Consider the following 8,457-nt stretch of genomic DNA (forward strand, 5'->3'; position numbering starts at 1 on the left):
GACAAGCACTGGGGAGATTAGGGATTAAATCCGGCCGCGCTCCACGTGACCAAGGAGGTGGGCGGGGCTGGCGGGAAAGGGGAAGCAGAGAAGAATCGGGACGGTAGCGGCGGGAGAGAGGTTGGGGAGAGGAGGGGAGGGGAGAGGGAAGACACCCCCACTCCACACGGGCACATTCTCCGCCCTTCCCGATGCTGGGTCCTAGAGACCTCCATCCCAGTGTGTGCGGGTGTTTGTGTCTGTCTGTGTGTGTGTGGGGGGGGAATGTGTGGTATGTGTACGGTGTGTATGTGTGTGGTGTGTATGCACGTGTGGTGTGCGTGTCGTGTGTGTGGTGGAGTGTGCATGTGTCTGGTGTGTGTGGTATGTGTGTGTATAGCCTGTGGTGTGTGTGCAGCATGTCGTATGTATGCAGCATGTGGTGTGTGTGTGGTGTGTGCATATGTGTGGTGTGTATGATGTGTAGGTAGGGAGTAGTGTGTGTCATATGTGGTGTGTGTGCTGTACGCATGCTGTGTGTGATGTGTGTAGGATGTGGTATGTGTGCAGCGTATGATGTGTGTAGTGAATATGTGGTGTGTTTGTGGTGTGTGTAGTGTGTGCCTTTGTGTATCGTGTGGTATATGTGGTGTGTGTAGTGTATGCATATGTGTGTACCATGTATGTGTGGGGTGGGTGTTGTTTGTGTGTGTGGTGTGTGTGCCTGTGTGCGTACTGTGTGGTATATGTGGTGTGTACTGTATGTGTGGTGTATGTGTGGTGTTAATGAAGTGTGTGCTTGTGTGTGTACTGTGTGGTATGTGTGGTATGTGTGATGTGGGGGGTGTGCACTGTGGGGGGAGTGTGGTATGTGTGGTGTGTGCATGTGTGGTGTCTGTGTCTGTGTGTTGGGGGATGGTCAGCATGTAGGAGGCAGCAGAGGCCAGAGTCTGGGAGATGCTCTGAGGGGACCCAGAATGGGGGTGACATAGTTGCTCTTCCACAGTGCCAGGAAGGCACTTTCCAACATGGGAAGAAGGAAGGCTGAGAACCTGAACTCACGCCCCCTGCAGCTCTCACAATGCACCAGAGACCATAGAGTGGGGTAATAGGGTGCTCTGGGACTTTACACAAAATATCCCTGGGTGCGCTCAGTGAACACGTGTTTGCCTTGCACGCAGCCGTCCTGGGTTCATACCCGGTGTCCCATATGGTTCTCAAAACACCACAGTAGCGATTCCTGAATGCAGAGCCAAGAGTAATCCCTGAGCATCGCTGGGTGTGGCCCAGAAGTCAAAAAAGAAGGGGCCTGGTTCCTGAGGCACCGAGTGAAAAGGTACTGGTCAAACACCCAATCGGATATCTCAAGAATGAGAAACAAACTGGAACAGAGTTTCACAGTCCCATCAGCTAGTATTACTTCTTTTGTGGGGGGACCATGCTTGATGGCGCTCGGTGCTAGGATTGGAGCCCTGCCTCCTGTATGCAAAGCTGGTCAAATCCTAAAGGAGGGGTGCCGGAGCCATAGTACAGTGAGGGGGTGGGGGTTTGCCTTGCACATGGCCGACCTGGGTTCAAGCCCCGGCATCCCATATGGTCCCCTAAGCACTGCCAGGAGTAGCCTCTTGAGCATTGCCGGGTGTGACTCAAAAGGCAAAAATAAAACAAAACAAAACAAAAACAACCCTAAAGGGGAGCTGGAGCAATAGCACAGTGGGTTGGGTGGTTGCCTTGCACGTGGCCAACCTGGGTTCGATTCCCAGCATCCCATATGGTCCCCTGAGCACCACCAGAAGTAATTCCTGAGTGCAGAGCCAGGAGTAACCCCTGTGCATTTCTGGGTGTGACCAAAAAAAAAAAAACTAAAGAAGAACCAGGCTTGATTCTCAGCACCACACTCAGGTCCCCTAAGCACTTTTAGGAAGGGCCCAGAGCACAGCCCAGAGGCCACCACAGATCTAGAGGTGGCCCCTGAGCACTACTTGGTGTCCTGTGAAATTAAAAACTATAAGATAACCGAGAATAGAAAACTAAGTGAAAACATAGGGGTGGGGAGAATTTCCCCTGGGCTTTGGTGTGGGGGACACATGGGCCAAGTTTTGGTCACATCATGAGGAGCCTAGTCTCCAAGGCCTCCACAAGAAGTCAGGGATAACCCTAAGACCGGTTCTGTCTCCGAGGTCACTCCCTTCGACCCCCCTCCACTCCCAGCCACTTGGTCCGCTCCTGCTAAGAGATTTACTTTGCTGCCCCTGCTGTGAGCTCAGCTAGGGAAAACCGGAAATCTCAGCTGAAAGCCCAGTTAACCCCACTGCCCCTCCCCACCGGCAAGTCCAAAGGAACCTAGAGAGACAGACCCCAAAAGAGCACCTTTCTCTTGGGTTTGCACCAGAATCGCCTGTTCAAAATGTCAGGGTGGAGAAGACGGCGTGGAGTTGGAGCGCTGGATGGGTACCATCCACATGTGGTCCCCTGCGCCCAGCTGCGGGTCCCCCACCCCATCTCCGCCTCTCTGTATGTGGTCCCACCTCCAAACATACCCCCAAAAAGTCAACACCAAAAACCATTCAATGGGGCCGCTCTGGGCCTCAGTCTCCCCGTCTATAAAACGGAGCCACGGCCACTGTCCACTCCTGGGGGCTCCAGGAAGATGAAAGGTGCGTGGGCACACTGCGGGTCCCCGACGCCGCGGGAAGGGACCTGCTGTTTGCCGCGACTGCTGGGGAGGGTGTCCACGGCGCGCGGGGAACCCGGGCCCGGAGGGTCCCCGCCGCGAGCCCGCAGGCCACTGCGCCCGGACAGGCCGCGTCCCGCCCCCGCAGCCCGCCAGAATCCGGGCGCGATTCGCCGCAGGGCGCCTGGCAGGATGTCCGCAGGGGCGGCGGCGCGCTGCCCCGCAGGCCGGGCCGGGCACCGCGGGGCGTGCAGCCCGCGCCCGCTGAGCGCCCCCAGAGCGCCCCCAGGCCGCGGGGCCCGCGGCTCCGGCCCGCCCCCTGCCGCGCGCCCGCCTTCCCGCCCTCCGCGCGCGCCGCCCCCGCGCCCGCGCGCCTCCCCGGCCGGAGCGCGCCCCGTGCGCCTTCGGCCCTGCCCGCGGGAGCGCGCGCCCCGGGCTCCTACCTTCGGGCCGGCGCCGAGCGGGCCGGCCGGGCCGAGCTGGGGGCGGAGCCGGCGCAACGTCCCGCCCGCGTGCCCGCGTCGGCGCCGGCCGGGGCCCAGGGCGCGCCCCTGAAGCCGGGGCGGGGCGCGGCGGGGTGGGCGAGCCGCTGGAGGGAGGGCTTCCCGGAGGAGGATCTGCGCCTCTGCAAGCTCCCGGGCCTCGCAGCTCACGGTGCAGGGCGGAATCCAGACCCAGCTGTTTTGGTATCCCACTGTGATCGGACCCCTAAGTCACCTTAACCCTAACCCCGAAGTGATTCCTGCCCGACCCCTGGGAGTCCCGCCGCGGCAATTCTGGGGCTCCAACATGTGCATAGGGGAGAGGGTGCTTTGTTTTTCCTGATTATCCTGCAGTCTTGGAACGCTGGGTACCAACCACATGTTATCACCTGAATCCCCCCCCTCCCCCGACCCCACATCCCCGCTTCTCTGTAGGTGGTCCCACATACAAACATACCCCAAAAAAGACAACCCCAGAAATCCGCACAGGGCTTGGAAAAGACACCCTGGCTGCAGCTTGTTCCTCTAGAATACATCTGGGCCCCGCGGGCTGCCGACTTCGCTCACCGGCTCCCGGCTCTTGCACCTTCTCCTCCAAAGCGGAGGGAGGAGGCGGCGCGGAGAAATGCATGCCTCGGAGAGGCAGCGATGTTTCCTTCCCGTTGAAATTATGCTGCGCCCACTCGTCCCATTCACGGTTCCTCAACCACCCTCTCTGTTCCTGAACTTTGGAACAAATCATTTTTCCTTTCCAATCCCCAACCCATCCAACTCCCCACTCCTGAAAAAAAAAAATCCAAAGCACCAGATGAGATGATTCCTTTTTAAGGGGAGAAGCGCGTCTGACTCTAGGGCTCGGAACCTGTGCTTTGAAGGAGCCTGCTGACTTGGTAACAGTAGACAAACCAGGAAGGAGGCAGGCAGCTGATTAATGGTTCTGTTTCCGCGTGGCAGCGGCAGGGAGATTGTTGTGGCGCCAGGGATTGAAGCCGGAACCTCCCCTGACCCACGCAGAGGCTCTGCCTGAGCCACCGCCCTGGACCTGAGTGGGAGTCCCCCCACACGCAGAGGAGCTGGGTTTTGTTTTGTGTTGGGTTACACCTGGCGGTGCCGCAGGGCTGACTCCTGACTCTGTGCTCAGAGGTCATTTTGAGGGGGACTCAAGGGACCAGGGATCAAACCCGGGTCAGCTCCATGCAAGAAGAGTGCCCTACCTGCTGTGCTATCTCTCAGGCCACAGGAACTGGAGTTTAATGTCTGAGACTCTGAGACACGCACTAGTGACTGTGCCCTTTGGGCTGGACAGGAAGGGCCCCGGTGAGCTCAGGCAGGACTTGGACCAAGCTGAGAACTATTGGTCAAAGTGGATTTGAGAAAATCCCTGTTTTTAGGAGGTGGTGGTTTGGGTGTGTGTGTGTGTGAAGGGGGGGAAGGTAGAGATTGCAAAGACACATTTTTTTTTGTGGCTTTTTTTGGGGGGTCACACCTGGCGATGCTCAGGCATTATTCCTGGCTCTGCACTCAGGAATTACTCCTGGTGGTGCTCAGAGGACCATATGGGATGCCAGGGATGAAACCCGGTTGACCGCGTGCAAGGCAAACGCCCTACCCACAGTACTATCTCTCCGGACCCTATTTGTTTTGGGGCCGAACCTGGTAATACAGGAGTTACTCCTGGCTCTGCACTCAACAATTACTCCTGGATGGGGCTGGAGCAGTAGCACAGCGGGGAGGGCATTTGCCCTACACTCAGCCGACCTGGGTTCAATTCCCAGTGTCTCATATGGTCCCCTGAGCACTGCCAGAAGTAATTCCTGAGTGCATAAGCCAGGAGTAACCCCTGAGCATCGCTGGGTGTGACCCAAAAAGCAAAAAAAAAAAAAAAAAGAATTACTCCTGGAGGTACTTGGTGTGGGGGTGAGGCATATGGGATGCTGGGGACAAAACCTGGGTTGGCCATGTACAAAGCAAACACCCTACCCACTGTACTCTCTCCAGCCTCTCAGGAGGACAGTTTCCACAAGGTGTACCTGGCCTAGCCAAGGGAAGGCAGACTGATGAAAGAGCACAGCTGGCACCCACCTGTCCCCCAACATTGCCACATCTGTGTCACCTTTGTAGCCCCTAGGCCGTGGGGTCCTACCCAACTCAGGCAGGCTCTGGCCTCACAGTCCATTCCAGGGTCCGCTCAGGGCTCCTCACAGCACCAGGCTCCAGGTTCAGGCCCTGGGGCTCCCCTTCTCTGCAACACACCTGCACAGACCCCTGGTCTCTGGACTTCCCAGCAGCCCCCACCAGCCGCGAATCATCCTTCTGTAGTTCCTCGTTCTGCCCATAGTCCCTCTCGATCCTTTTGTAAGGCAGGATCTCGGCTCTGAAACAGGTGCTAGGCTGACTTCGTTTCAGAGACAAAGCTCAGAGAGTAGCAGTCGCTTGCCTCAGGACACACAGCAGGAAGTTCCGGGGCCTCCAATAAGGAGGGATGGTCTTGACTCTCTGTAGTGCTGCTCATCCCTACACCGGGGAGGCACAGCAGGCCCGGCTGCCCCCAGAGGACAGCTGCCGGGAGGCCCTTCCAGCCCCTTCCGCAGGGAGACTGACTCTCCGGCTGTGCTGACTCGGTGGCTTTGCTGGAATCCCAGGGCTGCCCTTCCCCAGCCCCTGCCCCCTAAGCAGAGACCCAGGACTGGTCCCTGAAGGACTTGTCAGTGCTCACCTGTCCAACGTGGACGATCCAAACCCCGCGACTCAGGGAGCTGGGAAACAAGTGACTGGAGTTCCCACCTCAGGCTGCTGGCACCGACGTAGTCCCTGCCGGCCCAGGGCGCTGAGCGGGGCTGGACTCTGCCCACCAGCAGAACCACATTAACCAGGGGGTTTAGGAGGAGTGTTCCAGTTCATTGGAGTCACTGGATTTCTTTTTTTAAGGCCACACTCCACAGTGCTCAGGAGTGACCCACCAGTGCTCTGTGCTGGTGACTGGGAACAGGAAGTAGGCTGTGGTGGGCACAGGCAGGGCAAGCCCAGTAGCTCCTGCACTACCCCTCTGGCTGCTTCACAGGATACCCTAAGGCTAACTTGCAAAGTCTTTTGTTTGGGGGCTACATCTGTTGGTACTCAGGGGTTCCTCCTGACTCTGTTCAGGGACCTCTCCTTTGTGGCTGGGGAACTATATGGGGCGCTGGGGATCGAACCTGAGTCAGGTTCAGGGCAGGCAAGCGCCCCGTCTGTTGTACTTTTCTGCCCCTAGCTTGCAAAGTCTTACTATAATGCCTGACTTCATTATTACTATTGTTATCATCATCATTATGGTTTTTGGGCTTCACCCAGTGATGTTTAGGGCTTATTCCTGGCTTGCACTCAAGAATTACTCTTGGGGCTAGAGCAAGAGCACAGCGGGTAGGACGTTTGCCTTGCACGTGATCGACCTGGGTTCAATTTCCAGCATCCCAAGCACTGCCAGGAGTAATTCCTGAGTGCATGAGTCAGGAGTAACCCCTGTGCATCGCCGAATGTGATAAAAAAAAAAAAAAAAAACAGAAAGAATTACACTTGATGGCGCTCAGGGGACCCTATGGGATGCTGGAGGTAGAACCCGGGTCAGCTGCATGCAAAGCAAACACCTTACCAGCCACAGTACTATCATTCCAGCCACAATCCCCCACCCCCTGCCATTGAGTGTGTGTGTGTGTGTGTGTGTGTGTGTGTGTGTGTGTGTGTGTGTGTGTGTGTGTGTGTGAGATTTCAGGGATCAAATCTTGAACCTCACACATACAAAGAAAATGCTTTACCACCAAGTTATATCCCTGGTCCTTTTTATTTAAAATTTTTTTTTTCTTTTTGGGTCACACCTGGCAATGCACAAGAGTTACTCCTGGTTCTGCACTCAGGAATTACGCCTGGCAGTGCTCAGGGGACCATAGGGGATGCTGGAAATCGAACCCTGGTCGGCCGTGTGCAAGGCAAACTCCTTACCCGCTGTGCTATCGCTCCAGCCCCATCCCTGGTCCTCTAATGCCTGGTTGGGTTTAATTTATTTTCTTTTTAATTAAAAAGTTCTTTCAAGGTCCGGAGCGACAGTACAGTGGACAAGGCACTTGCCTTGCATGCAGCGACAGACTCAACCCCCAGCATCCCATATGATCCCTAGAGCCCACCACGAGGGCAGAGCCAGAAGTAACCCCTGAGCCCCACCAGGTGTGTCCCAAAACAAAATTCTCTATTACTTCTGTTTTTTTTTTTTTTTTGGTGGGAAGGGGGCTCACACCCCGCAGTATCCAGGGCTCTGGGTCTGTGTTCAGGGAGATCAGTCCTGGTGGGACTCCTGGAACAATATGGGGTTGAATCCCGCAGACATCAAACAAGGTCGGCAGGGGCCGTATACATCTTAGTGTCTTAGTGTCTTCCTGGTCTGTGTTCTGGATCTTTCTGGTTGTTGGTGAACAGTGCTCGGGGGGCCATGCAATGTCAGGGATCATTCTCAGGGCCTCACAGATGCCTGGAATGCACACCAGCCTCTATCTCCCTGGCACCTGTTTTCTTTTTTTTTTTTCTTTCACTTTCTGTCATTAATCCCAAAGCGTTTTTTGTTTGTTTGTTTGTTTTTGCTTTTTGGGTCACACCCAGCGATGCTCAGGGGTTACTCCTGGCTCTGCACTCAGGAATTACTCCTGGCAGTGCTTGGGGGACCATATGGGATGCCGGGGATTAAACCTGGGTCGGCCGCGTGCAAGGCAAACGCCCTACCTGCTGTGCTATCACTCCGGCCCCAATCCCAAAGAAAATTCTATGTCTAGAGCCAAAGATATAGTACAGAGGTGAAGGCGCTTGCCTTGTATGTTGCTGACCCTGTTTGAATCCCTGGCACCACATGTGGTTCCCTGAGCACTACCAGGACTACTTCCACTGCTAGTATGCCCTAAACCCCCACCTCACCCTCCAGGAAAAAAATGACGACTGATTCAAGTTGCAGCGAGGAAAAACTCCTCACTCCAGTCCACTGTGTCCACAGAGACTGGTACTGTCCAGTCTGTCTCTGAGAGAGAAGTCAACAGCCACTGAAGCGTGTGCCCATGCTGCATTCCAGGCTCCCAGTGACCTGTGGAATAATGGCCCACCCGCCGTCCATTGCACAACACTAGCCACATTGTTGTGTGTACGTGGTGGGGGGATGCTTTTTGGGTCAAACTCGGCAATGCTCAGGGCTTGTTCCTGGCTCTGCACTCAGGATTACTCTTGGCAGTACTCTAGGGACCATATGGGATGCCAGGGTCAAACCCAAACACAAATCCTGTGTGCAAGGCTAATGCCCTACCCGCTGTA

This window comes from Sorex araneus, chromosome 5 (genome assembly GCF_027595985.1).
Source record: "Sorex araneus isolate mSorAra2 chromosome 5, mSorAra2.pri, whole genome shotgun sequence".
In the NCBI taxonomy this organism is placed as follows: Eukaryota; Metazoa; Chordata; class Mammalia; order Eulipotyphla; family Soricidae; genus Sorex; species Sorex araneus.